This window comes from Heterocephalus glaber, unplaced genomic scaffold (genome assembly GCF_053883595.1).
Source record: "Heterocephalus glaber isolate CG9 unplaced genomic scaffold, H.glaber_assembly_v1.0 deba00001600, whole genome shotgun sequence".
Lineage (NCBI taxonomy): Eukaryota > Metazoa > Chordata > Mammalia > Rodentia > Bathyergidae > Heterocephalus > Heterocephalus glaber.
In genome coordinates this window covers 11,037,035-11,060,760 of record NW_028258372.1, presented here as the reverse complement: position 1 = coordinate 11,060,760, position 23,726 = coordinate 11,037,035, and the positions used below count along the sequence as shown (strand labels likewise).

Here is a 23,726-nt window from a genome sequence, read left to right as displayed (position 1 = left end):
TAAGTATTAAAATAGAAACTCTGAACCAGTTGGAACAGTGGTTAGGTAGAAAGAACCCTTGAAGACATCGGTGTAGGAAAAGATTTTATGAACAAAACCTCAGTTGCCCATGAACTAGCATAAACAATCAACAAGTGGGAACTCTTCTTATTAAAAGGCTTCTGCACAGCAAGAGAAACCACCAGCAGTGGGAAGAGACAACCTCCAATGTGGGAAAAAATCTTCACCTGCTCTTCTTCAGACAAAGGTCTACTATCTCGAATCTATAAAGAACTTAAAAAGATCAGACCTCCCAAATTTAAAGACCCAACCCAAAAATGGGCGTGTGAAATGAACAGACATTTCTCAGACAAAGAAGTAGAAATAGCAAATAAATACATGAAAAAATATTCAACATCACTGGTCAATCGAGAGATGCAAATGAAAACAATGCCAAGATTCCACTTCACTCCAGAAAGAATGGCTGCTATCATGAAATCAATCAATAACAAATGCTGGTGGGGCTGTGGGGAAAGAGGAACCCTGCTCCACTGCTGGTGGGAGTGTAGGCTGGTGCAACCACTGTGGAAATCTGTATGGAGATACCTCAATGAACTAGGACTGGAAGTCCCATTTGAGCCCACTATTCCACTGCCGGGGATCTTCCCCAAAGAATTAAAACAATCATACCACAGTGATATATGTGCACCCATGTTCACAGCAGCACAGTTTGTGATAGCTAAAACTTGGAAACAGCCCAAATGCCCATCAATTGGAGACTGGATAAAGAAAATGTGGAGTTTTTTAATAAAATGGAGTACTACTCATCCATAAAAAATGAGAAATTAGAGACATTTATAGCTAAGTGGATGCACATTGAGGAGATACTCTTAAGTGAAATAAATAGGACACACATGAATAAATACCGAATAGTTTCTCTAGTGTGAGAAACAATGTGTAAATAAGGAGTAAATGTATAATAGGTAATGTGAAATAGGAAGAAAAGGGGCAAAGGGGAAGGAAGTGGGAAGGCTAGGGGAAAGGATAGAAGGGAGTGGGATTAATATGAGAAAATGGAAAAATAGGAACAAAATCTTTGTAAAGAGGGCGGAATGGAGGGGTTGAAGGGAGGGCTGGGCAAGGGTGAAAAACAAGAACCAAGAGAGACTATGTAAAGGTGCAAATTTCCAATGATGAATGTCATTATATTGTATACCTAAAATGTACCAATGATTACAATGAATCATCGATAATGTAAAATAGGAAGAAAAGGTCCAAAGGGGTAGGGGTAATGGGAGGGGCAGGGGAAAGGAAAAAAGGGAAAGGAAAAATGATGAGAAATGGAAAAAATGGAAATAAAGTCTTTGTAAATAGGGAAGGGTGGTGGGCGTGAAGGGAGGGCTAGGAATGGGGAAAAAATAAGAACCAAGATGCATTATGTAAAGGTACAATTCTCAATAAGAAATGTAATTGTGTTGTATATCTACAATGTACCAATAAAAGAATTTAATAAAAAAAAAAGAAAGAAATGGAAACTATGATTGGCCAACATAAGAAAGAAATGGAATCCATGAAACAGATTCAAACAGATATTCAGGAGATCAAAAACTCCATTGAAAGTATCCACAGCAGATTAAGGGAATCTGAAGATAGAATATCAGATATAGAAGGCAGAATCGTGGTTAAAGACCATGAAAATAGAGATTTCTTAAAAATAGTAAGGGCCCATGAGAAATTAATCCAACAACTGCTAGACGATGCAAAGAAGAATAACATAAGACTGATAGGAGTCCATGAAAAAATAGGAGAAAGCACAATTGACATAAAAAAACTGTTCACAGAAGTAATAGTGGAAAATTTCCCAGACAGAGGTAGAGAATTGGACATACAGATAAGTGAGGCATATAGAACTCCAACTAGCCATGATCAAAAAAAATCTACATCTAGACATATAATAGTCAACATCCCAGAAACCTAACAGAAAAACCAAATGCTACAAGCAGTTAGAGAAAAGAAACAAATCAGCTACAAAGGAAAGCCCATCAGAATCACAGGAGACTTCTCAACACAAATCTTCAAATCAAGGAGAGCCTGGAGTGAAGTATTTCAAACTCTAAAAGAAAATAACTTCTTGGGGGCCGGGGATTTAGCTCAGTGGTTCCACCACCTGCCTTGCAAGTGCAAAGACCAGAGTTCAATCCCCGGTACCAAAAAAAAAAAAAAAAAAGAAAATAACTTCCAACCTAGACTGTTGTATCCTGCAAAATTATCTTTCAAAATTGATGGGAAAATTAGGTGCTTCCACAACAAAGAACACCTGAGAAATTTCATGAACACCGAACCAGCACTACAAGCAATTCTAAACAGTATCCTAGAGAAAAGCAATGAAGGCCACAACTCCATGAGGCCCAACAGAGAGAAGTCGCCAGGCAAGGTAAGACACTAAAGGGAAAGGGGGAAAAATAAAAAATAAAAGAGCCAACAAAAGTAAAACATCACAACAAGGATAAATCAATATCTATCAATTATAACCCTCAATGTTAATGGCCTCAATTCAACAATCAAAAGAAATAGACTGGCAGAATGGATTAAAAAGGAAAATGCAACAATATGCTGTATACAAGAAACACACCTAACTCAAAAAGAAACTCATAGGCTGAAAGTAAAAGGATGGAAAACAGTTCTCCATGCCACTGGAACCCAGAAGAAAGCAGGGGTAGCAATCTTATTTGCAGACAAAGTAGATTTCAAACCAAAACTAATTAAGAGAGACAAAGATGGTCACTACATCCTTGTGAAGGGAACAATCCAAGAGGAAGAGATGACAGTCCTAAATATATATGCACCAAATACGAATGCCCCCAACTATACAAAACAAATATTAATAGACATGAAAAACCAAATAAACACTAACACAATTGTAGTGGGGGACCTCAATACCCCACTATCACAAGTAGACAGATAATCTAGACAAAAAGTTAACAAGGAAATTCTAGAACTGAAGCAAGCTATTGAAAAAATGGACTTTAATAGATGTTTATAGAGTGTTCCACCCCACAAAATTGGAATACACATTCTTTTTGGCTGCACATCGGTCATTCTCCAGAATAGACCACATGCTACCTCATAGGACATGTCTAAGTAAATGTAAAAGAATAGTAGTTATCCCCTGTATGTTATCAGACCATAGTGCAATAAAATTGGAGATTAATAACATAAGAAACTGCAAAACCCCAACAAACACATGGAAACTGAATAACACCCTCTTGAACAACCAATGGGTCACAGAAGTAATTAAAGAAGAAATTAAACAGTTTATACAAGTAAATGAAAATGCCAGTACAACATACAAGAATCTATGGGACACAATGAAAGCAGTTCTATGTGGGAAATTCATAGCAGTGAATGCCCATATTAGGAAAACAGAGAAAGCTCAGATAAATAGCCTAATATAGAACCTCAAGCTCCTAGAAAAAGAAGAGCATAATGAATCCAAAGCTCATACAAGAGAGGAAATTATAAAGATCAGGGCAGAAATCAATGCAATGGAGACTAAGAGAACAATACAAAAAATCAATGAATCAAAGAGTTGGTTTTTTGAAAGAATAAATAAAATCGATTAACCTTTAGCCAACCTTATCAAAAAAAAAGGAAAGAAAAGGCACAAATAAGTGCAATTAAGAAGGGAAAATGTGAAGTCACAACAGATCCAACAGAAATCCAGAGGATCATCAATACCTACTTCAAGAACCTCTACTCCAATAAAATGGAAAACACAGAAGAAATGGGCAGATTCCTAGATACATACAAATTGCCAAAGTTAAATGAAGAAGATATAGAAATTCTAAACACCCCAATTACAATGAGTAAAATTGAAAATAATAAAATATTTACTAACAAAGAAAAGCCCAGGTCCGGATGGATTCACTGCTGAATTTTACAAGACATTTAAAGAAGAACTAATGCCATTACTCTTTAAACTCATCAAGGAAATTGAAAGGGAAGCAATACTTCCAAATTCATTCCTGGAAGCAAGTGTTACTTTGATCCCCAAACCAGGGAAAGACCTAACCCAAAAAGAGAACTACAGGCCAATCTCCCTAATGAACATAGATGAAAAAATCCTCCACAAGATGCTGGCAAACAGAATACAGAGGGTCATCAAGAAGATCATACACCCTGACCAAGTCGGATTTATCCCAGGGATGCAAGGATGGTTCAACATTCGTAAATCAATAAATGTAATGCACCATATTAACAGAGTCAAGGACAAAAACCATATGATCATCTCAAGAGATGCAGAAAAAGCATTCGACAAAATCTAGCACCCACTCATGATAAAAACCCTACAGAAAATTAGAATAGAATGTCTTTATCTTAACCTAATTAAGGCTATCTATGAAAAACCAACAGCCAACATCATACTAAATGGTCAAAAACTGAAAACATTCATGCTAAAATCAGGAACAAGACAAGGATGCCCACTATCACCACTCCTGTTCAATATCGTTCTGGAAACATTAGCCACAGCAATTAGAAAAGAGAAAGAAATAAAAGGAATAAAGATAGGAAAAGAAGAAGTTAAACTGTCATTATTTGCTGACGATATGATACTTTACATAGAAGACCCAAACAACTCCACCAGAAGACTTCTAGACTTAATTGACAGGTTCAGTAGAGTAGCTGGATACAAGGTCAACACTCAAAAAACAATAGCCTTCTTGTACACAAATAAGAGACTCACTGAGAGAGAAATTAGGGAAACAATTCCTTTTACAATAGCATCCAAAAAAATGAAATATCTAGGAATCAGTCTAACAAAGGAAGCAAAAGACCTCTACACCGAAAACTACAGCACTCTGAAAAAAGAGATCGAAGAGGATATACGAAAATGGAAAGACATCCCTTGTTACTGGGTAGGAAGAACCAATATAGTGAAAATGGCCATACTTCCAAAACTACTATATAGATTCAGTGCAATGCCAATTGAAATTCCAACAATATACTTCACAGAACTAGAGAAAACAATCCAAAAATTCATTTGGAACCATAAGAGTCCTAGAATAGCTAAAGCAATCCTAAGCAACAGAGACATGGCTGGGGGTATCACAATCCCCAACTTGAAACTATACTACAAAGCTACTGTGATAAAATCAGCATGGTACTGGCAAAGGAACAGATCTGAGGATCAGTGCAATAGATTAGAAGATCCAGAAACAGCTCCAGACATGCTCAGCCACCTCATCTTTGACAAAGGAGCCAACCACCATCATTGGAGGAAAGATAGCCTATTTAATAAATGGTGTTGGAAAAACTGGATTTCAACCTGCCAAAGATTAAAACTAGACCCCTACCTATCACCACGCACTAAACTAAGATCGAAGTGGATTAAAGATATAAATATTAAGACAGAAACACTAAACTTGCTGGAAAATAAGTTAGGTAGAACTCTTGAAGACATTGGCATAGGAAAAGACTTCATGAACAAAACCTCAGCAGCATGGGAACTAGCAGAAAGAATCAGAAACTGGGATCTCATCTTATTAAAAAGCTTCTGCACTGCAAAATAAACCACCAACAGAGCTAACTGACAACCTGCAACATGGGAAAAAAATTTTAGCAGCTGTACCTCAGACAAAGGACTACTATCTAGAATACACAAAGAATTGAAAAAAATCAGACCCCCCAAATTCAAAGACCCAATTCAAAAATGTGCATATGAAATGAACAGACATTTCTCAGATGAAGAAGTAAAAGCAGCAAATAGATATATGAAAAAATGTTCAACATCACTCGTCATTCGAGAGATGCAGATGAAAACAACCCTGAGATTGCACCTTACCCCAGAAAGAATGGCTGCTATCAAGAAATCAACCAATAACAAATGCTGGCGGGGTTGTGGGGAGAAAGGAACCCTTCTCCATTGTTGGTGGGAGTGCAGACTGCTGCAACCACTGTGGAAGTCAGTATGGACATACCTCAAAGAACTAGGACTAGAGGTCCCATTTGACCCAGCTATTCCCCTGCTGGGTATCTTCCCAAAAGAATTAAAAGAATCATACCACAGTGATATATGTGCACCCATGTTCATAGCGGCACAGTTTGTAATAGCTAAAGCTTGGAAGCAGCCCAAGTGCCCATCAACTGGAAACTGGATAAAGAAAATGTGGGTTTTTTAATAAAATGGAGTACTACTCAGCCATAAAGAATGAAAAACTAGAGACATTTATAGCTAAATGGATGCATATCGAGGCCATACGCTTAAGTGAAATAAATAGGACACACGTGTAAATATCGAATCGTTTCACCAGTGTGAGAAACTGATAGTGTAAACAAGAGTTAAAAATGCTTAAAATGAATAATTGATAGTTTGAAATAGAAAAAAGTCCAAAGACGAAGGAGCGAAGGGAGGGGAAGGGGAAAGGAAAAGAGGGAAAGGAAAAACTATGAGAAGAGAAAAAAAATGGAAATGAAATCTATGTAAATAGGGAAAGGTGGAGGGGGTGAAGAATTCACAGGTAATGGGGAAAAAAATAAGAACCAAGATATATCACGTTCAGGTACAAACACCCAATGATAAATGTAAACGAATTGTATACCTAAAATGTAACAATAAAATTAAAAACAAAAAAACAAAAAACAAAACAAAACTAAAATACCTCCCCTGTGAAGCCTTCCCAGGCCCAGCCAATCTCTCCTGCCTCTAAGTAACTGTGGCCTGTTCATCATAACACTTAACACACCAAATCACTGAAAATCTCTATTTCCTAAAGTCAAGCATCTTAGTGATGACAACTTCTTGTTAATTTTTGGAGTCTGTAATATCTAGCCCAGAGGCTGGCACACAGGAAGTACTCAGTAAGAATTTACTGAGTATTCTTTACATATATAGACCTTATGGGTAGAACTAGAATCAAACAGTTCAGTTTTTCTGGATTCTGAGTTCCTTCATTATAGGACAAACAATATCTTCATCAGTGGGTCCCCACTGTATTAATCATCAAGATGCTGCAAATAAAGACTGAGTCACCCTGAGCAATGGCCAGGTCCCGTCTGGGGTCTAAGAGCAAGAGAAATGATGCTTTGGTAAGGTTTGGGACAGAGGTCTGCACTAGATGAGCAGGGAACTCCAAAGACCATGGTTCCAAGCCAAGGGAGAAGTTGGTTAAAGGACTGAAAGATAGAAAGGAAGAATGGAGGACAGAGAAAGGTGGAATTGAAAGTGGCCCAAGAGGGAAAAGGAGATCGGCAGGACAGGGAGGTTGAAAACTAGAGAAAAGAGGGATTCACATGAAGGAGAAGAAAGGGAGAGAGTGTGCTTCCTTACCTCATTATCCCTGGTAGCCACCTGCACACTGAGCATGGTCAGATTCACAAGATCCTCCTATTCTCTGATGAAACTGCAGAAATGGAGCTGGAATGTGGCAAGATGCTGCTGTTGGAAGCCAGTCAGAAACAGACTTACTGCCCATCCCACCCAAATAGGAAGCAAAATCCAAACCAAATCAACAGCAATGGAAAGAATCCAAGCCCCATGGGAATACCATGAAAGCCCTGACTCCCCGTCCCATCTGGGCCCTCTCCAATGTGCCGAAGCCTGATCAGCCCTAAGCCAACACACCCACACTGGAGGAATCAGTCCTCAAGCAACAAAATCTCGACTGGGACAAGACACCCACAGGCTGCCAACCCACCTTACAGGTACTTTTCCCAAGCGATAGGTAGTGCCTCTGTGGGCCTGGTGGACCCCATGCTCTGGGACCAGTCTAATCCCTAGGCAGGGGAAAAAATCACCTTTGCTGCAGATCCTGGTCTTACTTCATACCCAGGTTCTTATCAACAAGTAGCCATGTGATGTCTCCAGGAATGCTTATGAGTACCTGAGTACTTTTTTGGTGTTTGCAATATTCCTACTATGCCTAGATATGGAGTCATAACTTTTACACAGATTATCACATTAATTCTTCAGAATGACCCAGTGAGGCAGGCACTATAAATATCCCCATTGGCCCAAAAGGGAATAAGCTCAGAAAAGTGAAGTCAGTTGTCCAAAGTTACATAAACAACTATTAAGTGGCACAAACTGGATTCAAATCCAGACCATCCAGCTCCAGGGCCCTTAACATGCTGCCATCCAGGAGGGAACTATGGCTACCTATCAGGAGTCACAGCCACCTGTCGCTCATCTGAGACCAGAGCTCTGTCTCCACCTTCAGTCTTCTTGATCCCAACCCCTACCTTTCTGCCCCAGTCTGTCCTTTCTGTGCAACTTCCTTGCTGCCAGCTCCCTGGGTGCCCTGAAGAAGCCCCTGACAAAGACCCTGTCAGCCTCCCCAGGTGCCTCCCTGGCTGTCTCTGTCATCTTGCCTGGCCACTGTGAAGGCCAGACTTCCTCCTCTTATTGCCAGCATTAGAAACCCACCCCCACTGCCACCGCAGAAGTGAACATTTGCATCTCACAATCCAATCTGGTCCATTCTCTTGTCTCTCTCATCTCTCACGTGACTGTAAAAAGGAGGAGTTTAGAAGTGGGGTGAATTTCAGCAGAGGGAGAAAAAGTGCTGAGGTTTCCTGTATGTCTGAATTAATCCTCCCTTACAGCTCTGCACCTTCCTTTGTCCAGGAGAGCAAACACTTGCCTCATAGCCATGCCCTGGCACAAGAAGTGTGTGTGTGCTATTGCTGCAAAGACTTCTGCTCATTCTCCCTGTGCCTGGGTCAACCAGCATGATGTGCAGGGCAGAGAGGGGCTGGAGAAGATCAGGAGGCAGAGAACAAAGACACAGATAAGGATCCAGTTTCATTTTTCAGGCACTCTTTTGGTCTTTTTGTTTGTTTGTTTAAGCCTCAGCTCCCCAGACTGAAGCAGTAAAAAAGGGTGGTGGTGGTGGGGGGACACTGAGGAAGTGGTCAGAGGGGTGGCAAGAGGCACAACCTTTTGCAGAAGGCTTTAGGGGCAGAACCTCAGTGTAATGACCTCTTTGCTTCAAAAATATCTCTTCAGCACCACACTGTCTAGTTAACCCATTTTCTGTGTTCTTTATGTGTTTCTCACCTTCTTATACCTATATGCTGTTTTTCCTCCTGTGTTCAGTCATGGGAATCAGAACTGGAAGTAATCTTAGCCCTTGGTCATAGGTTCATTCACTCATTCATTCATTCATGTATTCATTGTGCTGGACATGGACCTTGCTCTTGGGACTCAACACAATGTGATCCTTTCTTATTGCCCAGGTGGAAATCTGAGATGGAAGGACCTTCCCAAACTATACCGAGAACCATGGCTGGCAGGCAGCCTATCATTTCCAATATTGGAATGTCTCAGAGCAAATAGGAAAAGATTAATTTGAATGTGTTAGATTTTGAGGTTGTTATGGACAGATGTCTCTCCTGCCTCAATTCATGTCCTCCATGCTTGAGGAATTCTGAGGGTATTGGATCATGGCTGGTGGGCAGCTGCATGTCACAAAATCATATGACACATGATAGCTAACAGTGTCCCCAAAACTGAGTGGTCTGCACTGGATCTGAAGATAACCACAAGGTCCCATTATGGATTTTGAGTGCTGACTAAAAATCAAACTGTTTAGAAAAGAAATAAACTACAATGGACAGAAAGTATCCAGTCCAAAACTTAGTACTAAAGATGAAGAAACTGAGACCAAGGGAAAAAGTGGATTACTCAGACTCATCACATTGTGAGAGGCAAAGCAGAGTCAAAACATCTAATCTCCCCACATCAATCAAGGTCAGGTGCTCTTCACAGTAGCCCTAAGCATCCTGAATCTCTTGGATACAGAGCTCAAGCAACATGACATTTTGCTTTCATCAGATAAATCTATGGTGCTATTGTGTCCCCAAGCAATTGGCTTTAGAAACTTTATATTTGTCCTTAGCTGAGGAGGAGAGATTGGGCTCCTTGATTGTGTGGACTGAGAATATTAAATGGAATTTGTCCTCTTGATGATTGCTCTTCACAATAAAGTATCCAACTTTTGTTTAAAAACTTGCTACTGGGCCAGGGCTTTAGCTCGGTGGTTCCACCTCCTGCCTCGAAAGCACAAGGTCCCGAGTTCAATCCCCGGTACAAAAATAAATAAATAAATAAAAACTTGCTACTATATGGTATGGGAAAGAAAAGACCCAATTTCATAGCCTAGCCTTAAAGCTTAGATGGAGTGAAATATGTGTTTCTATAGAAACACTCTTATACTCTTAGACAAAAGAATCCTTATACAGCTTTTGTTCATTGTAACGTAAATTTGCCCTGCAAACATCACCCTATTTTTGGTATGAAGAGTCCAGTTTTCCTTGAAGAACCACCTGTTCTTTCCCCAACCATGAGGTTTACTTTAACTACACTACATGGACCCATCCTACTCCAGACACAAGCACAGAACTCAGCGTGGTCCATTACCACCATGGATCTTATTAGCCTCAGCTATTGGACTATAGATGGCCAAGCTGAGCAGCTCTGAGGTTGCTGTAGGAGATACTGAAAAAGAAGTGCTGTTGTTGTGCTGGGCTTGTTCAGAGCATACAGGAGAGCCTAGAACTGCTTGTCTAGTCACCTGCAAGGGCGTGTCCAAAGGTAACAGAGCTAACAGATAGGCAAAAACAGACTTTCATGGATCTCATCTGAGTATCTGATTCCAATCTAGGAAATCTACTGAATTTTATAAATTGTGGAAGTCATAGTTTTCCCTTTTTTCAGCATAGGCCTATTTGGCTCGGTGCCTGTTGCTTGCAGGCCAAAACAGACCCAATGCATACCCACAACTTGGACACTGAGTGGATGTTTAAAGAGAATGAGAGGGCCAAGGATTTAGCTCAGTGGTTCCGGTGCCAGCTTTGCAAGCCCAAGGTCCCGAGTTAGATCCCTGGTACCAAGAAGAAGAAAAAAAAAGAAATGAGAATGAGAGTTTCAGTGGAAGGGTAGTGATAATATTTTGGGTAGCGGAGTCCTGCTGGCTCCTGAGAAAAAGAAAGGTCAACCCCACCCAGATGGGGTCCTGGCCCTCAGCAGTGCTTCCAGGAGAGAACTTATCCCTAGCTGACATCAGTCACCCACCCACTGAACATTCCACTGAGTTTTAATGTGAAAACATGAAACTGCTTTTGATGAAGTTTCACCTCTCTGCCTCCCACAATGCTTTCCAGGTCCCCAGAATACAATTTTTAACTTAGAGGCATCTCAAAATGCTTGCAATTGGAGTTCATCATTAGCTACATTTTTTCTACTGAATCATGACTTTTCTCCACTAATAATGGACATCTCAGTCTCAATCTCCTTTTCCTTGCCTCCCTCCCCATGTTCACCCAGCACATCATTAGACCTTCATGTGTTACTGTAAATCTTTTTGCCTTTCCTGTAGGATTTTCTGCTAATCATAAGTCCCTCCTCACCCACCAGAGTTGGGGATGGCTCAAGTCGTATACTGATAAGCTCCTGCAAAGCCAGGCAGACTAATCAATCATGTTACTAACCATTCTGAGCACTATGGCCAGGTTCTATGGTAGAAATATAATGGAATGTAAGATGTTCCCTGTCTTCAAGGAATTTACACAGCAAACCATCAAACGAAACTTCACCTAGACCTCTCAGATTATAAAATAGCTATAAGGAAATGGACAGTCAAGGCCAACACATTTCTGAAACTTGTGCTACACTGCAGGCTGTTGAAACCTGATCGGTTTGTAATAAGATTAAGAGATTTGCCTGGAAAGAACCTTTCCAGAATATGTCCAATGCCAGACATCAGTTGCCAGGGGCAGGCAAGGCGATGGTGGGAGTGTGAGAGTTCCAGCACTAATCTCTGAACTCCTCTGAGATAAGCTCTATACTCAACTATGTAAGATAAGCAAAGAGAAGCAAAGCCAGTCTGGTAGAGAAGGCTGAAAAATTGTATCAAGGCTGAGAAGTCCTCATATAACAATGAAAAACACTCCAAGGAGCCTCCAAATTGGTATTGGGTTAAAGAGATGAGAAAGCATATTTGGACTAAAGATGGAGGAATGGACTGAACTGAGAGGTGCGAAAATAATGATGGAGGTGACTGAATTTGAGATGGGTTTAAAGAATCATTATCTCCACTTACTTCAGCCTTTTTTTTGTACCAGAGATTGAACTCAGGACCTGGTGCTTGCCAGGCGGGTGTTGCACCGCTGAGGTACATCCCAGCCTGACTTACCTTAACTTTATGTCTAAACAAACCAATCAACCTAGGGCCCAGCCCATCAAAAAGATTATATGAAGCCAATAACCAACTCAAGAGAAACTGTAAACCTGACAAGTGACCTGAATCCTCATTACAGCCCTTGACATTCCTTCCAGCCTGGTTTGGGTCTCACTTGGCTGTCCTTTTCCACGCCCAGCCCCCATCTTGCCTGAGTGGGCACCTCTCCTCCCAGGATTCATCACTGGTCCTTTCTCTTGGGGAAGCTCTGACACAGCTTGAAAGTCAGGGTTTCCAGAGATGAGACAGATCAGAGGCTGATCTGCCCACAGCACTCTGCGGTTAGGCTCACAAGCTCAAGCGTTCCAGCATGCAGTGGAACATGTGTATGCTCCACAGAGCAACAGAAATTCAGTCTCATCTTGTTCCATGGGACAGCAATGTGCAGAGCCATGAACCCCAGCTTGGGTTCTTCTAGAAAACCCAGTGGGTCTCCAGGTATACTCAGTGGGGTTCTCACAATGTTAGATGAGGAGGCTTTAACCACTAGGAACTCAGGCAGCAGGAATCAGACAGAACCACAGGACTCCGAAAGCTAGATACTGAGTGGAGACAGAGCTGTGCCAGAGGCAGCTTTCATGTTTGATGTCTGTCAATTATAAATATGCATCCTGTTTACACAAGTTGCTGACTGTAAGTGCACAGTGAGGGCCCCACCTATAGATTGAGGGAACATATGTCTCACATTTTTATGTGCATGATGTGTGTATGAATATTCATCTAGAATGAGTATATCAGGGTCTCACACCAGGTGTAGGTAGCCTGGGCTTCTTTGACTCACTGAAAATAAAAGACACTATTTCACACTCATTAAGAGCTTGTCCTCAAACTGAAGGACGTACACAATGTCCCTTAAATTTGGCTCTTCAAAAAACAACATGCACAGTTCTGTGTTTTGCCAGCAGGGGAAAGAAAAAAATAGAGCACAGGATTTCCCTCCCAACAAATAACTCCCTCCCTGAAGATCTTCCCAAAAAGCATGTCCCTTTGATCAACAAAGATTTATACAAAATATAAGCCAATGCAGAAGCCCTAAAATTACTATCTAGTGAGGGATACCAAAGGTAAACATAAACTTAAAAAATAGTTACAATCACATGGGAAGAGTAGGCACAAGCACCTTTAGAGCAAGAAGCAGGCTCACCACACACACTGGCAGGTTGGGCAGGGGATAACAGAAAATATCTCACAGGTTGTGACACTCTAAGTCCTAAGACAGGTATAGGAGGCAGCTGAGCTTAAAGAGAAGGGTCATTTGAGGCCAACAGAAGAGTATGACAAGAGAGAGGATTGGTCTGCCACCTGCCATGCTGGGGCTCAGCTTACCGTATTTTCCGCTATGGTACTTAGTGCCCTCTGACATTTCAGACATGTATTTGTTTACTGACTGTCTCTTCCAACTGAACTATAAAGAGGTTAAAGACTTTGTTGGGTTCTCTGCTACATCTCCAGCGCCTACAGCATGCTGGCACATAGGAGGAATTGATAAATACTTGCCAAATGTATGCAAGGCGCAGAAGACTGAGAAATTAGGTTGGGTGGTCAGGCAACATGCCCCCCCCCCCACCGACTCCACGGGCCAGGTTATGAGGGCCTGAGTGCTGTGCTAATGAGCACACACATTACTTTGGAGATCTGGAACAATGTTCACAAACTGGCAGCCCAGGGACCAAGCACAGGAGTGTTTTGCTTCCCATAATACCATGTTTTTCAGATTAGGACATTTTATATAAAACCCAGATCACTGGATTTCCTTTGGAAATTCGGCCGATGCAGTAATATGGGTCCTGTGTCCTTAAAGGCAAAGTCAGCTCGTGCTGAAGGGAAAGGGCCCTTTAACAAGGTCTGTGCTCTCCAGAGTTCCAGTCTGTCCCAATCTCCATTGTCTTGAATCGGACCTTGCCTGGTCCATGTGGATAAATCAGTTTGCAAGCCAGTCTGGGTTTACAATGTGTGGTTTGAAAAATCTTTCCGTGATAATGAGTCACCAGAACAAACTCCAAATGAGCCACGCTTTCCAATATATATTTATGTCCTCCCATGTGAATCTGAGCTGTTCCTATGTAACAGACTGCAAGGGATGTGGCAAGGCTAGCTCATAAGAAGCCAGTCATCACTTAAGATGTCTGATTACTCCAAGGCCTACATACTAGAGGTAATTTAAAGTATACGGGAGGATATGCATAGGTCCTATGCAAACACTGCCATTTTATAGTAAGGGGCTTGAACATCTGTGGATTTTCCAGGTCCTGGAATAAATCCTCTGAAGATACTGTAGGAAGGATGACTGTGCTTTTATTTATCAATTTATGTGTTACACTATTATAAAGGACAAAGGTGAAGAGGCAGATGAAGTGGCTCATAAAATCTCCAGTGCAGATGCCTCTCTCCCCTTGGAGTTGGAGTGTGTCACCCTCTAGGCACATGGACATTTTCACCAACCCAGGAGATCTCTGAACCCAGTCACTTAATGACTTTTAAAATGCTTCATTGCTTAGACATGATTAACTGCATAACTGGCAATTGGTGCTTAACTCACTTGCAGCTCCATTCCCCCTCCCCAGAAGTCAGGGAGCAGTGCTAAAAGTTTCAAACCTCTAGTCTGCCTTAGTCTTTCAGGCACTCAGTCTCTACCCTGAAGATATCTAGGGACATCCCAGCCAGTAGTCATTTCACTGCCATACAAAAAACACTCTTACCACTTTGGATATTCCATGGGTTTTAGGAGCTATGGGAAAGGAATCAGGAAAAGGTCAGTTTGGTTTGTTTATTTTTTTTCCCCCATTAACTTTATTGGTACATTTAAGGTATAAAATACAGTTACATTCATCATTGGGATCTTGTACCATTACATGAGTCTCTTGTTTCTTATTCTTTTTCCCCTTCCCTTGCCCTCCCTTCACCCCCTCCACCCTTCCCTGTTTGCCAAGACCTTGTTTCTATTTTTTTCCTTTTCTCATATTTTTTCCTTTCCCTTTTTTCCCTTCCCCTACCCCTCCCAATTCTCCTGCTCTTTTAGACCTTTTCTTCCTGTTACACAATATCAGTTACACATTTTTAAAATTACAATATTAAGATCCAGGAGACATTACCACAGATTTTACAGAATTTAAAAGGATATAGAAAGCATATTACAAAAATCTTTTTTGAAATAAATTTGACAGCTTCTAAGAAGTAACTTAGAAGACAAATTAATGAAACTAACTCTGGAGGAAATATAAAATTTGAATAGCACCTATTAAAGAAAGTATATTCCTAGCTTGAAAACCTACCTATATGACAACAGCAGGCTCATAAATATTTTAACTGATAAATTATATCAAACATTTAAAGCAGAAAAAAGAAGGAACACTTCTCCCCTCATTTTAGGAAATCAACATTGTGCTAATCCTAAAACTGGATAAAGATAATAGAAGAAAAAAGTATGAACATAGATAGAAATTTGTTTAACAAAACAAACTTTAGAAGTCAGATCTGGCAGTATATAGAAAGTGGTTTTATTATAGGAATGGCAGTGTTGGTTCAGCATTGGAAGATCCACCCCCAAAAGTCATCATTTTAACAGAGGAAAGGAGAAAGCCATATGATCCTGTCAGTAGATGGAGAAAGAGTATTGGACTAAATTCTACAGCTGTTCATGGTAAAAGGTATCAGGAGACTAGAAGTAGAACAGAACCTTCTCAACAGATTAAAGACATGTACTCCATACTTCCAGCAAAAACCTCTTATATGAATGGAGAAGATACAATGCTTTCTCCCTAAAGTGGGGAACAAGGGCATATATGCCTACTCTTCATCTGTCCATTAGACTTTGAAACATAGGTCTAAACCAAAATAGTCTGGCAATAAAATGACACAACTAGGATAGGATTGGCATGGCAGAAGCAAAATCTTTATATGTAGATGAAATGATCATCTACAGAGAAAATACTAAGAAATCTCTAGGAGCCCCTAGAACTTGAACTTGAATTTAGCAGGATTAGAAAACACAAGGTATATATAAAAATTCAGGTCTGTGTATACTTGCTATAAATGAAGAACTGGATATTGAAATTTAAAAGTTATGTAGGAGTACAAAGGACCCAGAAAAGCCAAAAACAGTGTTGGAAGACGTTTAGCATCCTGTTTTAAGACTTCTTCTAAAGCTACAGTAATCAAGGCAGTGTTGGTGTAAGGAAAGACATATAGATCATTTGAATAAAATAGAGAATCTAGAAATAGAACCACACATATATGGCCCACTCAATTTTGAAAGATTATTTAACATTAGCATTTTATAGAATATAAACTCGATTCAAGAGCTGAGGAAGAGATAGTGTCTTCAGCAAATTGCACTAGAACACCTGGTATCCGTATATAAAAAATTAACCTCAATCCTTTTTTTCCATACATGAAAATAACTTGAAGGGATCTATGAACCTAAATAACAAAGCCTAAAAGTATAAAACTTTAAGAAGAAATTATAAGGGAAAATATTTATGAATTCAGGGTAGGCAAGAATTACCTAGGATACAAAAAACATGATGTATAAAAGAAAAAAACTGATAAATGAGATTCCATCAAAATTTAGAACTTTAAATGACATCATTAAAATGAAAAGTAGTCCTTAAACAGACCATATTTACAATGCATATAACCTATGACCAGAATATATAAAGAATTCATAGAGCTCATTAATAGACAACCCAATTAAAATGTAGACATAAGAAGATGATAAATAGCCAGTACAGCACAAGGAATGGTGTGCAATTCTAGAATCAGAAAAATACTAATCAGTACAATAATAAGATTGAATTATACACTCATTAGGGAGATGAAGTCAAAAGTTTTAAAAGCCTTGTCATGACTTTTTCTTTTTGTTGGATTCTCCCCCTTTGTGTTTAATTTGTCACGCCCAATGGATTCATTCTGCTGGGTTTCCTGGGGTTGTGATCCTCATTGTCTTTTCCTAGGGTATTGTCTAAAATTTTTTGGAGTGCTGGTTTGGTATTCATGAAGTTCCTGAGGTGCTCTTTATCATGAAAGTATCTTATTTCTCCATCAATTTTGAAAGATAGTTTTGCAGGGTACATCAATCTGGGTTGGAGGCTGTTTTCCTTTAGGGCTTGAAATACATCACTCCAAGCTCTTCTTGCCTTGAGGATTTGCGTTGAGAAGTCTGTTGTGATTCTGATGGGCTTTCCTTTGTATGTGATTTCTTTTCTCTCACTGCTTGTAGAATTTTATTCTTCTGTTGGATTTCTGGAATCCTAACTATTATATGCCTATGTGTAGATTTTTTTTGATCAAGGCTAGCTGGAGTCCTATATGCCTCACTTATCTGTATGCCAAATTCTTTTCCCCTCCTTGGGAAGTTTTCTGCCACCACTTCTGTGAAGTTTTTTTTATGTCATCTGTACTCTCTCTGGTTATTTCATTGACTCTCATCAGTCTTGTTATTCTTCTTTGCATCATCTAGCAGCTGCTGGATTGATTTCTTGTGTTTCCTTACAATTTTAAAGAAATTTTTCTCTTCTTTGTCACTAATTGCAATCTTATCTTCTATATCTGAAATTGTGTCCTCACATTGGCTCATTCTGCTGTGTAGACTTTCAGTGGAGCTTTTAATCCCCTGGAAATCTGTTTGCATCTGTTTTATGGATTCCATTTGTTTCCTATGTTGGGATTCCATTGTGTTCCTCAGCTCCTCTATTTTTTTATCTGTGTCCTTTCTAGATTTATTAATCATGTCTTGCACTATGGGCACAATCTCTGCTATTATGTGAGAAATTATTCCTGATTTCATTTTTTCCAGATCCTCTTTTGTTGCCAGTTCAGGGAGTCCAGGTAGTTGACCATCAAGAGTGTTCCATCTCGTTTCCCTTTGGGGTTGTTGTAGGTGATCTGGAAGTCTGGTTTTGAGACTTGTTTATGTGTGTTCTCATTATGATGGGGAGTGGGGGCTGCTGCTGGCACCTGCACGGCTCACCTCCTCTGTGCTGGGAGCAGTGCTGTATGATATTCGCACTCTTATAAAAATAAGAGCAATCAAGAAAAAACAAAACAGGACAAAAACAGGAACAAAAAAGGAGAGAAGAAGGAGAAGGTCAAGTCCCTTTCAAGGGATGTCTCTGCTGTTACCAGTATACAATGTGGGCAGCATACAGGTGTAAGTTGACTAATTTCAGTGAACCAGCCATAGTCCACTGAAATCCAAGACTGGTTTCTGGCTGAGAGGCTGGAATTGAGCTCCCTGACCTCCTGCAGGTTTAAACTCTGCAGGGTTCTACTGGCAAGTTTGAGCCGCCCTTCCTCCACACCTACTGCTGCAATCCCATGCATCTTTATTGCAGTGACTCTCTTCACTCTCCCAGTGGGCTTCAATTCTCAACAAGTCTCAGAGAGGTGTCCTCTCTGCTATTCACCATGCACTATCTTCCTGAGCTCAGAACAGTGGCCTTTCTGAGCTCTGCTATGCAGGGGTCTGGATCACTGCATGCTGCACTGCTCTCCTGGTGGGTGTCTCACTGAGCTTGGGCATCTTGCTGGGCTTGCACTGTGCTACTCTTGGTGGGCTACTTGAGGGGCTTGGGCATCTTGTGGGCTCTCTGGGAGGACATCTCACAGACTTGCCTCTTTTACTTTTATTTAAGGCTGATTTATTTGCTAGAATGTTTTGGAGAAAGTTTCATGTGATGCTGAAAAGAATGCATTCTGTTGTTGGGTGGAACACTATGTAGATATCTACTAAGTCTATTTGTTTTAAGTTTTTGTTCAACTCTGATAATTCTTTTTTTTTTAATCTTTTAAGTGTTTATTGCAGTGCAACAATCCAGGATTAATTTTAGGTCTTGTTAAAAGCAGCCACATCCATGTACTGCACATAATCCTCAAAAGCAGTGATGTGCTATTTGTTCCAACTTTATCATATTCAACTACACACTATATTTGAAGTTTTAAAATTTCATATCCCACTGGAACTACTTAGAGGAACCCTGGACCAGGCCATTTGCTTGAATGCTTCAGACACACTCCTCCAATTTTGCCATATCTGCTTCATCGTCCCAAGGTTTCACATCTAGTAAGATGTGCTAACAAGTGCAGGTTTTATGGATTTCTAGGGTTCATATTGTGTCATTCCTCTCTTAGCTTCTTTGCTTTTGTCCTCTTCTTCAATCCAAAGATATAATCATAATCTTTACTATCTGTAGCTCCACTTCCTGTGGTGTCCTCCACATTGGCAGGACCATCCTTGCCTAAAGCTTTCTTCACTCCTGGCAGACTGGCTTTTTCCTTTTCATAAGACATGATGTGATTATATCAACGTAGGACATGACACAAGTCAGCAGATGGTGGGTAGAAGACTGCTTCAAATACTGCTTGTGAATTCTTGTCAACAAGGTAATTGTTGAGCACACATAGGCAGGCCAGTGGGGCTTGCAGGTCTCTGGAACTCGTGGCCTTGGCTGTCTCTGGGAACTGGGTAGTGGCAGAGCAAAAGAGCACAAAAGGTTGGCGACCAGCATTCCATGGTTCATGAAAACTTCAGGCACCACTCTTTGAAGCATCAGAGATGAGTGAAGGCCAACTCTAGTATTTCTTTTTTTGTCTAGTTGATCTATTTGTGATAGTGGAGTATTGAGGTCCCCCACTATGAGCACACTGATGTTTATCTAATCTTTTATGTCCAGTAGTACATTGAGAGTTATTACCTATAGGTATTGAGCTACTCCTGTCATTGCCTTATTTTCCTGTTGTTGATTCCCTATTTTTCACGGCTACTTAACTGCTCACTCTACCTGGTTTGTTCTATTAGACTTTTTGTCATTGTTAGTTTCATTGTCTTTTTCTAAGGTATCTTTGAGAATTCTGTGGAGTGCTGGTTTGGTGATCATGAATTCCTTTAGGTACTTTTTATCATGGAAGTATCTTATTTCTCTATCAATTTTGAAAGGTAGTTTTACAGACAATGTCAGCCTGGGTTGGAAATTGTTTTAGGGCTTGAAACACTTCACACCAAGCTCTCTTGGCTTTAAGTATTATGTTGAGGAGTCTGCTGTAACTCTAATAGGTTTTCATTTATAAGTGATTCATTCCTTTTCTCTGCTTTTAAGATGCTATTCTTCTGTTGGACTTCTGGGATTTTGACTATGATGTGTCATGGAGAAGTTCTTTTTTCTTTCTGGTAGCAGGGATTAAACTCAGGAGGTTGTGCTTACCAGGCAGGTGCAGTGCTACTGAGCTAAATCCTTGGCCCTGGAACTTATTCGGGGATCTATATGTCTCACTTATATGTTAAATATTTTTACTTTATTTGAAAAGTTTTCAGCTATTATTTTGGTAAACAGGGTTTTTAGGCTGTTTGTGCCATCCTGTGATTTTTGACTAATTCCAATTAATCTTAGTCTTCTTTGTATCATCTAGGAGTTGTTGAGTCATGTTCTCTTACTTTAAGATGTCTCTCATTAATTGGCCCCTGAGAACAGCTCTGTCTTCTAGTTTTGAGACTGTCCACTTCTGATGCCCATACATTCAATAGAATTTTTAATCTCTCCAATTTCTATTTGAAGCCTGTTTATGGACTCTAATCTTTTTCAATATTGGTCATGTATGTTTTGCACCATTTTGTTTAGCTCTTCTATCAATGATTTTAATTGTCCCAATATGTTGTTACTTATATGTAGTGATCTTGTCAATTGCCTTGTTGAACTGTTTTGTTATCATCCCTGATACCATTTTGGATAATCTAGGTATGAGACTTTTGGTTTTCTCTCCTTCAATGCCCCATAGATCAGCTTTAGGGGATTTAGCAGGTTTTGGAGGGACTTTGTTAGCTTGTCTTCTTGTGTTTCTATTTTTGTTTGTTTCTTTTGTGATGAGTCTTGTGGGTTCATTGTAGTGGAAAGTTTTGTTTCAAGTATGGAGACCTCTTCAGTGTCTACTTTTCAGTATTACTCTCTGGGCATGGCTAACTATTGACCTTTGCCTCTGTCCCAGGATCCAACCACCTCTGTTTACTTGAGATGGGAGGTTTCTGTGTGTTTGTCACAATACCCAGTTTTCCTGGAATGGGCCACATTATTATTAATGAACTCTAAGCAATCTAGATATTGGCACCTCAAAAAAACCTTTTAAGGGCCGGGGATTTAGCTCAGTGGTTTTGCTGCCTGCTGTGCAAGTGCAAGGACCCGAGTTCAATCCCTGGTACCAAAAAAACCCCGAAAAAACAAAAAAATGTCCAATAAAAGAATTTAACAAAATGGAAAAAAAAAAAAGAAAACCTTTTAATAGCAACAGCTATGACAGCTTTGCTATAGTAATAAAATTAACATCAGTAATCAGCCCGCTGCAGACAGGCAGGTCTGTGCACGCCCTACTGAGCTCCTGAGTTGCCCGGAAGATGCCGAATCAGCCCACTGCAGACAGGCAGGTCTGTGCATGCCCTACCAAGGTCCCAAGTCATGCGGAAGATGCCGAACAGGCAGGCACCTGGTTCCGCACTACAAAGACGCAGAGGACACCAGACCACCAGACCAAGGTACTGAGTCCCGCTGCTCCCGGCCCAGAGGAAAGGGCTTTTGGGCCACCTTCTGTCCCGTTGCTCCTGGCCCAGAAGAAGGGGCTATGCGGCCACCACCCCTCCCACCGCTCCCAGCCCAGAGGTAGGGGCTTCTGAGCTGCCATCCCACTGCTCCTGGTCCAGAGGAAGGGGCTTCCCGGTCACCATACCTCCCGCTACTCCCAGCCCAGAGGAAAGGGCTTTTGGGCCACCTTCTGTCCCGCTGCTCCTGGCCCAGAAGAAGGGGCTATGGGGCCACCACCCCTCCCACCGCTCCCAGCCCAGAGGTAGGGGCTTCTGAGCTGCCATCCCACTGCTCCTGGTCCAGAGGAAGGGGCTTCCTGGTCAGCACCCCTCCCACTACTCCCAGCCCAGAGGAAAGGGCTTTTGGGCCACCTTCTGTCCCACTGCTCCTGGCCCAGAGGAAGGGGCTTCCAGGCCAGCATCCCTCGCACCACTCCCAGCCCAGAGGTAGGGGCTTCTGAGCCGCCATCCCACTGCTCCTGGTCCAGAGGAAGGGTCTTCCCAGCCACCATCCCTCCTGCTGCTCCCAGCCCACAGGAAAGGGCTTTTGGGTCACCATCCCTACCGCTGCTCCTGGCCCCTGTCCCACCTCTCCCCGCTCAGAGGAGGTAATCTGTGCAGGCGCTAACAGCCCCCCGCCCCAGTCAAAATGAGAAAACACGTAAATAAGTCTCAAAACCAGACTTCCAGATCACCTACAGCAACCCCAAAGGGAAATGAGATGGAACATTCTGATACTAAACCACCTGGACCCACTGAACTGGCAACAAAAGGGGATCTGGAAAAAATGAAATCAGAAATAATTTCTCAGATAACAGGAGAGATTGTGCCCCTAGTGCAAGACATGATTAATAAATCTAGAGAGGAGCTCAGGAACATGATGGAATCCCAACATAAGAAATAAATGGAATCCATAAAACAGATGCAAATAGATTTCCAGGACATGAAAAACTCCACTGAAAGTCTACACAGCAGAATGAGCTAATGTGAGGACAGAATTTCAGATACAGAAGATAAGATTGCAATTAATGACCAGGAAAAGAAAAATTGCTTCAAAATTATAAGGGAACATGAGAAATCAATCCAGCAGCTGCTAGATGATGAAAGAAGAATAACATAAGACTGATTGGGCTCAATGAAGAAACAGGAGAGAGTGCAGATGACATAAAAATATCTCTTCACAGAAATAATGGCAGAAAACTTCCCAAGCAGGAGAAAAGAGCTTGACATACAGATAAGTGAAGCATATAGAACTCCAAATAGCTTTGATCAAAAAAAATCTACACATAGGCATATAATTGTTAAGATTCCAGAAACTCAACAGAAGAACAAAGTTCTACAAGCAGTCAGAGAAAAGAAACAAATCACATACAAAGACAGCCCATCAGAATCACAGCAGACTTCTCAACACAAACCATCAAGGCAAGAAGAGCTTGGAGTGACTTATTCCAAGCCTTAAAAGGAAACAGCCTCCAACCCAGATTGATGGACCCTGCAAAACTATCTTTCAAAATTGATGGAGAAATAAGATACTTTCATGACAAAAAGCACCTTAGGAACTTTGTGAATACCAAACCAGCACTCCAAAGAATTTTACACAATATCCTAGGAACAGACATTGAGGATCACAACCCCAGGAAGCAAAGCAGAATGAACCCATCTGGCATGACAAGAAATTAAATGTAAAGGGGAAGAACCCAACAAGAAGAAAAAGTCATGGCAATGACAAGTCAATATGTTTCAGTTATAACCATCAATGTTAATGGTCTCAATTCACCAATCAAAAGAAATAGACTGCCAGAATGGGTCAAGAAGCAAAATCCAACAATATGCTGCATACCAGAAACACACTTCATTCAAAAGGAACCTCATAGACTGAAAGTTAAAGGGTGGAAAACAATACTCCATGTGACAGGAACCCCCAAAAAAGCAGGAGTAGCTATCCTCTT

General features: G+C 40.9%; 1 protein-coding gene and 1 pseudogene across 2 annotated transcripts in view; both read right to left on the bottom strand.

The window, feature by feature from the left end:
• Window positions 1-23,726, bottom strand: part of Faslg (Fas ligand) — a 63,574-nt gene that overhangs the window by 28,441 nt on the left and 11,407 nt on the right. The gene's annotated exons all lie outside the window — the stretch shown is intronic.
• On the bottom strand, window positions 432-20,089 carry LOC101700307 (elongation factor 1-beta pseudogene; annotated as a pseudogene). The gene is made up of 2 exons (XR_015444440.1): window positions 19,989-20,089; window positions 432-19,737 (listed from the first exon to the last, which is right to left on the bottom strand). The product of XR_015444440.1 is annotated as an elongation factor 1-beta pseudogene (transcript).